Here is an 8,945-nt window from a genome sequence, read left to right on the forward strand (position 1 = left end):
AATATTCCTACGACTTTTGATTACTGAGTTATCGCGGATTAAATAAAAGAATTATTTTGACTTTAATTGCTCATAACTCCATTAAAAATTGTCGTATCGTATAATTTAAAAAAGAGATTTTTAAAGCTGAAACTTTACTCTATCAAGATATATTTATATTGTTGGTAAAAAAATAATTGCGGTTTTTACTGATAGATGTTTTTTAAAAAAACGCGATGACTTTTTACTTAACCTAATATTAAAAATACATTTGTACATTTATTGTTCGGCTTTTATTTCAATTTCTATCTCCCAAACTGCTGGACTATTAGTACGAAATTATAGAATTTCTGTTATTTTCAACGTTTGTATCTTGTATATTTGACACTTTTGCAATTTTCACGCCCATAGACGACGCGCCGACGGATAGACAGAGAAACGCGAAGTGTCAGCTGCGACGTTCCTTCTCAGGAAGAAAAGGCGAGGCCCGAGAGGGGATAACCATGAGAAGAGTCATCCTTGCTTGCGTCATTCACCTGCCGGTGTCCGCGTCCGGTACCGTTTCGAAGTGTCCACTACTTTTGAAACCTTCGGAGCTCCGGAGAATCGAGCACTTCCGCGCCCAATCGTCTTGCGACGAAACTCGATAATCCTGCTAATTAATCCTATTTCTTTTTAGCTTCCGTTTCGCTTATCGGACGACGTCGGTTTCAGATTGATCCTTGACGGAGGCTCCTCCGTCGAGTTATTTCCCCCCGTTATTGTTGGAAGATCCTGTCGGATCCCCCGATTGCGTCGAGATGGCAATCACGAGATGCCAACGCTGCATATTCGCGCCTGAGAGGGATATTACTCGAAGTTGCACGAGCTCAACGAAGCTTTGTACCAAGATCCGACCATTCAATGACGATTTATGTATTTATGTAAAGGCTACACAATTCCAGACATCTCAAAAGAAGAGTGCGAATTCCTCGCGTAACGTTCGCATAACAGAAAGTAAAAGTAGAAATACACAAGGCATTCTAAACTTTATTTTCTTCTATTCCAACAGTCGCGAATATTTATTATTTTCTAACATTATGAGCATTGAACTCGTATATTTTATCACTGTCAAGTTTAGCCCCGACCTTTGTAAACATCCTGTATAATGTATACAGTGGTGTACAATAAAATCCTTTTAAATACAATATTACGTGTAATTTAATATCGTATTTAATTCTACTTGATCGCGTGTTTGTAAAGTATATTATTGCGAACGGCTCATTAGATAAACGTTACGACGTTGCGTCAGAAATAAATACAGATGTCCAAGTACAGATTTACCCTCCAAGTAAATCGCTCGTCCGAGGAGAGATCAAGGTGCGATCTTTTGCGAAAATCGAGACGACCAGGCGAGAAGGTCAACGCGAAGCGGCGCGGGCGCAAGACGAAGGTGACATGGTCACGGATTGGCCTAGCCCCTAAGGTTACGGCTTGGTTTTGCAGCCGGGCTTTCTAGCACACGGTCGTGTCGGTCGTCGGTCGTCGGTCGGTGCCGTCGATGGTAGCCCTATCCCGGCCATTGGCAAATCGAAGGAGTCCAATGAGCAGATAACGCGGCCGTTTCGTGCGGCCGATGGTCTCATTGCAAACGTGGTGGAGTGAATGCACGATGGTGGTATCGGTGTTGGAGAACGACGGTGGAGAAGGAAGTGAACAACTTTCACGCGACGCCGCCGCCGCCGCCGACGACGACGACGACGATGAGCTTCTTCGTATCGGAATGCTACCGCGCCAACGCCGGAGTCGACTCGAGGGAGCAGAAACTTACGACCGTTATATCCCCTTAATCCCTTCGGATCCTTCCGCCGAAGATATTTCTTAGATGGGGATAAGATAGACGAAACACGCGGTAAACGGTCACTTAAGGGAGAAATTGTCGGATGAATAAACTTCCTTACTCAATATAAACTTTTCTTGGAATTAAATAAGATTAAGCGACAAAGAAGAAGGAATGAAATTAAAATATTGTTGATAAAAAGAATTGTCGACTTTTACCTTGCAACGAAATTTTTCACAAACTAATGCGTTGTCGAAGAAATTATCAGCGACGGGTTTAACTTGACGGTATATCAATGTTTTGTGTTTTTTAAACAATTTCTATTGAAAATAACAACGGTATAAAGACTCTTTATGCATAAACAAAATAAACAAAGTGAACGGCGAAAAAGAGTCGACGCATAATACATTTAATTAAAGATAATAGTCATAGATACATAAAATAAGAAGAAGTAGAACGGCGTATATTAATATATAAAACAATTACAAGTTTCTATTGAGAAAATATATATATGATTGTGTAATACATATATTGTAATATGGTTCAAGTGATACAAATTAATTGAAATTATGTTGAGAAGGGTTACAATAAGAATAAGATTGAATATAAATAATAAGTATAATATAATTAAATAAACACAAAACAAAATATATAAGAACTGTACAAATGTAATGTAATAAACAATTGACATAAACGTATTTAGATTATAAACGGCTTAATAATAAAACTAATAAGAAGATATATAAGATAAATACCAGTTAGTGAACCTGACCCAATTTGTTCGATACAAAGCGATACAAAATTTTCAATATTAAGATATGCATGAAATAAATTTGTTGTTTATAAAAATTTAATATCAAATTAATTTAGAATCGTGCATACCATTAAAGGCTTTATATTTGAAACGGTTTCTCATTTTATTCCAACCATTGATTTATTTTATTCACTATATATTTACCACTGGTGTATATTTACCTTAATTGTCACGGAGAATATCTTACTCAGTCAACCAGATTTCTCGATGCTTGTTCGGAATGATTTCTGAACTAGTGACCTGCGCTTCTGCGAGATGCAGGATTCGAGGAGTCGCGCGGAATCAGGTTTTCTCCCAATTGGAGCGATTAAATCTAAGCAGCACAGGATACTCCTTCTCCCTTCCAGCGTTTATATTCTCTCGGCGTCTGATAGACGACCCTCGCCGTACACGAGAAACGGACGAAGCGAAGTGCCCTATACACGCATCGCCAATTATTATATTAGGGATCCCGCACCGCCAGGATGCTCCTGATTCTTTCGTTCTTCATTTTTCTTCTTACGCGAAGAAGATTCCGCTTCCCTTCGGTCCGTGATCTCGCATGCACAGCCGGACGCACGGACGGATATTAGAATCCCTTCGCGCCCGAAAGGGTCGAACAGATGTTTTAGTAAACAGGTGAATCTCTCGAATATCGAAGCGTGTAAGATCTCAAGGCAACAACGGGGAACAACAGGCGCGACAAAATTTCTTACGTACATGAATTTCCGTGGACCAAATACATTTTTTTTTTTTTTTTTCTGTTAACATTTTTCTTTTCCGTTAACTATCCTAAAATTGATTTAAAGCAAAAAAAATAGCCGCGGATGAATGAAGAAATATATGTAAGTTGCTTTTTCAATTCAGAGGGAGAATACGTTTCAAAAGTTCGGACGATAATTTCGTTTGCGGGAGACGTATTTTACGTTTTCGTCTTTGCAATTCCGTTTCCTTTGTAAAATCCAAATCTATATTTTATGTCAAATGCGTAACGATCGAGTTAACAGACTGTAATTACACACATCACGTGCTCGTTCGGTAGAACCGCGTTCGCGGTTCTAGGATGTAGATTTTCGTTCGAATAAATGCCCGACTGTGTCTCGCGGACGAGGGCAATTTCGCCTTAATCGACGTATTCACGAAGATTAGGTATATGCTCTAGGATCGTGCGCTCGCGGAGCCTAATGATTAGCCTAATGGGAAATCCGGGTCTGCTCTCTCTCTCTCTCTCTTTCTCTCTCTCCCTACAGCGCGGGGTCACCGAGTTTAGGTGAATTCTTCTATTCCGAAGTAGACAACCTCCGGATTATACTTTGTTTCAGAGCGCGGCAGCTACCAGTCGAGATTTCACCAGGTCAAGACGAGCGAAAGAGAAGTTCGGGAACGATCGGGAGCGAAATTTAACCGTGTTAATTTGCAAGAAAAACTTATCAAGGAAACGTTGTCCATTATCTATTAGAAACTGTCTAATGGGAAGTCCTGAGAGACCGCGAGACTGCGTCGTTTAATAAAGAGTTACATAAAGCACTCGCATTTTTTCGCTGCCCACTCGAGTGCTGTTGAATCAATCTGACAATGAGTGGGAACTATGAATCGCGGAGCTGTTGATAATCATTATTATTATTTTTCTCCACTCGACGCTGGGAGTTCGCGAGTATTCCGCTTTCTAATATCTATAATAAAATGACAAGTATGATAGATAATTGTATTCACGCTTATTTCGTACTGTAATTTCCAGCAGCCGTAGAAAAATCTACGACGAATGGACGAACAAATAAAATTACGGCAAAAAGACGAAAGCAGGAGACACATGGCGAAGCGAAGAAATTCCACGGAAAATAGCCGGATGAACTCGTCGCGCTTGTGCTTACGCGACAGTGCAAAAAGGAAACTCACCGTGGGGAGAAAGAAAATTGCAGCGTGCGGGCACAATGAGAGTGGGATAAATATAAGCGTTAGTTCTCTTTAATATAGGGAACGCGGGAAGAGAAAGAGAGAGAGAGAGAGAGAGAGAGAGAGAGAGAGAGATACGGCGTCACCCGCGGTATCGTTACGTGGCGCGCGTTTACGCGAGCGAAGGACGCACCTTTACGTATCATCGATTTCCACTGTGAGAGGAAAAACCGCAGTCGTATGATCGAAGATAAAAATCAATTGTTGTCCCTGAGCGAACAGATCGAATCTCGCATACGCGTATACCGCGTATTCATTGATTTCACAAACGAGATTTACGGCGCTATGACTAATCTCATGGACAGCGAGATACAGAATATTCCTTGTAGAATTGTTAAACGGAAAATTGTGGATGCGGTATACTGTCGGAGTAGAATCTAATAAAAAAAAAAAAAGAATCCAAACATCGCAACGTTTCAGAATCGTATTAAAATTTATTTAAAACTAAACAAAAAAAAAAAGAATCCAAACGAGATTATTTTTCCATCTAATTTAAAATTAAATGATTTCGTCTCTACTTATCAACGATTTCAGAATCGTATTAAAATTTATTTAAAATTAAACGAAAAAAGAAAAATAACAGTTTTAATAGCTTTCGTGAAAGTATACAATATCGTACGACACGAAGTGAAGTCGACATATTATGCGTAAACTCGCGAGGAGGAACGTGACGAACGCATTGTCGCCCAGTCGAGTCGTCTGCTCGTCGCCGTCACAATCAAACGATTACGTTGCACGATGAGGAATCGATCGGTGCCATCGAGAGGCAAAGTTGCGGACAATAACGGCGCTGTCGAAGGTGGAGAGTTACGACGTGGCGGCGAGTTCCTCGGTCGCGCGCCCACCCTCGGCGTCGGTATCCAGACTCGCTGGAGGCACTTGAGTCGGAGTCTCGATTTATAGTCAAGCGGAATTAATATCAGTAGAAATATATAATCGTGACGCATCGGATTTACGAAAGTTAAATAATGAAAAAGTAAAATAGTTTGGATAATCCGTATTATGCATGCACATGAAAAAAAAAAAAAAAGAAAAATGTAAATCTTAATACATATTTCTTTAAATTAAATAAACATTTACTAACAGCAAATAAATATTTATTCAATAAAAAGAAATTACAGTTAAATCAAATTAACGGTTCTTGTATCAAATAAATTCTGTTTATATTTAGCAAATATTTATTTAAAACTATTCAAACGAATATTTATTCAAATTTAGTATTTTCTTTCTTTCGCTGTACTTAAAAAACATGATTTATATGATAAGCATAATTTATAATGCATGATAATGTGCCGAGTTAAATAATATGATTGCGGCTAATTACGATTCAAGGCACTGCCTGATTTTTCGCTTATTTAACGGATCCTGTTAAGGCAACAAAGTAATCTCCACTCACCTTCGATTGCCGCATCATCGTCGTCTTGTAGGTTCCACTGTCTTCGAGGCAGTCATCAATGCGCCCTGGCGATCTTGTGCATTCTATGCATTGGCGACTGCGCGTCCTTACGTAACGTGGCGACGTGACGATAGTTTATTCATGTAACAGGCATGGCCGATTCCGCAACCAGTTCCGGCGCGATGGCCACTCCGTATAATAATGAGCTGAAGACCGTTGTAAAACGACCTCGATAAAATCTTAATTTTCATTGTTATATCATTAAACGTAAAGTTCGAATAATAAGAGAGAACTTATTACTTGCGTTCTTGAATTTTCATTCGTTCAAATAGATATTACCTATATTCTTCTAGTTCAGCCTGTATATTCTACGAGGATATACACGGTTCTCACCTAGAATATTCCATGATATAATTTCACGTAATATAACATACTTTCGAATAACGTAATGTACTTAATGATACCCTGATAAAGATACTCACGTAAATCTAGATAGAATCACGGGATTAATGAATCGTGATAAGCGAAGCGGTATGCATTCATAGGAACCGTAATAAGCTCATAAACGCGAAAGTGGCGTAGAAAAAAAGCAGACTTTGGAGAAAATGGCGTTACGAAAAAATCACGGGCCGTGTTATCGTCGGTCGTTCGTTACCGAGGCACCTACGCGCGTGCAAGAAGCAAAAGCATAATTAGAAAGTACAAGGAGGCTCCGATCAAAGAGAATGCGGCGTAACGCAATGCAAGTGGAATTCCGTTTGGTTTCCGCGATTGCGATTTTACTGTGCGAATCGTACCGCTATATTCATACGAAATGCTGAATTGCTCTGAATGAACGCGAAACAAGATGGGCAAAAATAAACTTATTATCACATCCTATGAACTTTATATAATGTTTTCCTTCGAGAAACTTATGTCTTATTTGCATAGATCTTGGACGAATAAAGACCCGTTAATATTTATAAATCTATATTGAAAGATGAGATGAGTTAAAAAATTCGTTTAACAGATTGAAGGACTCTTCCTATACAAAATAAATGACAGTAAATAAAGGGCATCGTAAGAGTCAGACGCATTTTTTAAAATTGTCACACAATTAAATGGAATAAATTACAAATAGAGAAAAGTAAAATTGAAAAAGTATAATAAAATAAAAACTCAGTTTAGATTGCAAGTTAAAAAATTCGAGCGCGAGATTAGAGACTCTTTTCTACGAAGGAAAGTAGCACGCATGATGTATAAGATATGTATATATATATATGTTATTGAGATATAAACCTAGAGAGATAACAATGCTTCTGTCAAGACAAGTCATTGTATAGGCTGCCAATAGGAAGTGATAATGCGACAAAGCATCTCAATAATTAAACTTGGCGGTGATGTCACTCGACACCATACATGCAATTCAGAGTCATTCTTTTTCGCTTCTGAACAATTCAGAATATCGACAATACTATTTCATATAAACACTAAACTATCCATGGGCGGTTTTTCCAACCAGAAGTGACCACAGCTAACGCCATCTTCGTCTTTAGGGATCAGAAGACGAAGATAGCTTTAGCCGTGACTGCTTCTGGTTGCATAACGAAAAAACGTCACATTTAAGTTCTAGACTTCAAATTTTGGTTCAACAAAAACAAAATAGCAAAAGAATCGTAAATATATACCTAAAGAACTCCATTCAGAGAACGCGTCAGAAGGAAAAAAATTAGTTATGTGATCTGCGTTATTAAAAATTCTGAAATCTATTTGAGATATATTGTCTTTCTTCCATTTATCAGTTTATTTCAAAAACTTGATTAAGATGGAATTTGTACACTTGTACGAATTCCTCCTGAAGACATAAGTTAGTAATGACTTGCACTTCCGACGGGACAGGCCATGATATTATATGTTGGGCCCTGACCTAGTCATCCTTGTTTACGTCCCCGAGCACGAACATCCGTCTTTGTTTCGGTAATTTCTTTTATAGTGTTCCTTCTCTATCGTCTTAAAATATTTGCACAGAGATCGCATAAGGTTCAACCTCATACAATAAAGATTAAGACCGGTATTCAGTCGAATCTTACATTTAAGACTATTTTAAGTAGTCTTAAGTAGTCACAAGTCAATAACAAAGCAGAATTAGCATCTTAAGACATTATTTAAGACGATCTCTAAATAAGAAGCGACTAGAACCCAGAACAATAAGTCATTATGGTATCAAAATAATGTCAAAATGACTTCAAAATCATCATTAAAAATCATTTTTTAATCATTTTCGATTCATTTTAATGCCATTTCACGTTATCGTGACTTGTTGTTCTGCTTGGGTGAATATCGACCTAAGTATCTTTATCTAGATAGAATATGAACGAACGTATTGTACTCTCTGTACTCGCAGAGAGTACATTAGTGTTTTTACAGAAGATTGACTCTTATTTCGAGACCTGCATCAGGGCATGCGTCTATTGACCTGCGAAAGACCGTCTGTTTCATTTTCCTATGCCCACGTAATCTTATCTTGTCTTTTCTTTTACAACTTTTTATATTAAGTATGCACTTTGAGAAAATTCTTTTGATAAGCACAAAAGACAAATGTACACGATACAATATCAGGTTGAGCAAAATGATCATCTTTTTCTCTTCGATATACAAAGAAAGAGAGAAGTATGTGTGCACCTTGGACACTTTACGTCACTGGGTATCCGCATAATTCACCCTCGATCGCCGTCGTCAGGGGAGAGCACGACCCATCGTCACCCGATAGAGAGAGCGTCTCATCGTCAAAGCGGCGACTATTAATAAATATATCGTCCGACGACGGCCTGGCTGGAAACACCACGGCGATTCCAAACGCTGGGATAGGTTCCCGATGGTGTACACGGAACCTGCGGACGCTCGTCTTGCCGTGCATTCGCGCAAGCGTATGCACGCGTGCACGCGCGCACAGCACACGTTTCATCTCACGTGCAGGAGATGAGAGAGAGAGAGAGAGAGAGAGAGAGAGAGAGAGAGAGAGAGAG

The 8,945-nt window shown here is 38.9% G+C and overlaps 1 long non-coding RNA gene across 2 annotated transcripts in view; it reads left to right on the forward strand.

Annotated features, from left to right (window-relative positions):
* Positions 1–1,100, forward strand: part of LOC108756474 — a 1,795-nt gene extending 695 nt beyond the window's left edge. For both annotated transcript variants that reach the window (XR_001939834.1, XR_001939833.1), the window contains exons 2-3: positions 391–534; positions 694–1,100. This is a non-coding gene — a long non-coding RNA (uncharacterized LOC108756474). The remainder of the gene's footprint in view (positions 1–390; positions 535–693) is intronic.
* The last annotated feature ends 7,845 nt before the right edge of the window (positions 1,101–8,945 follow it).

This window comes from Trachymyrmex septentrionalis, unplaced genomic scaffold (assembly GCF_001594115.1).
Source record: "Trachymyrmex septentrionalis isolate Tsep2-gDNA-1 unplaced genomic scaffold, Tsep1.0 scaffold127, whole genome shotgun sequence".
In the NCBI taxonomy this organism is placed as follows: Eukaryota; Metazoa; Arthropoda; class Insecta; order Hymenoptera; family Formicidae; genus Trachymyrmex; species Trachymyrmex septentrionalis.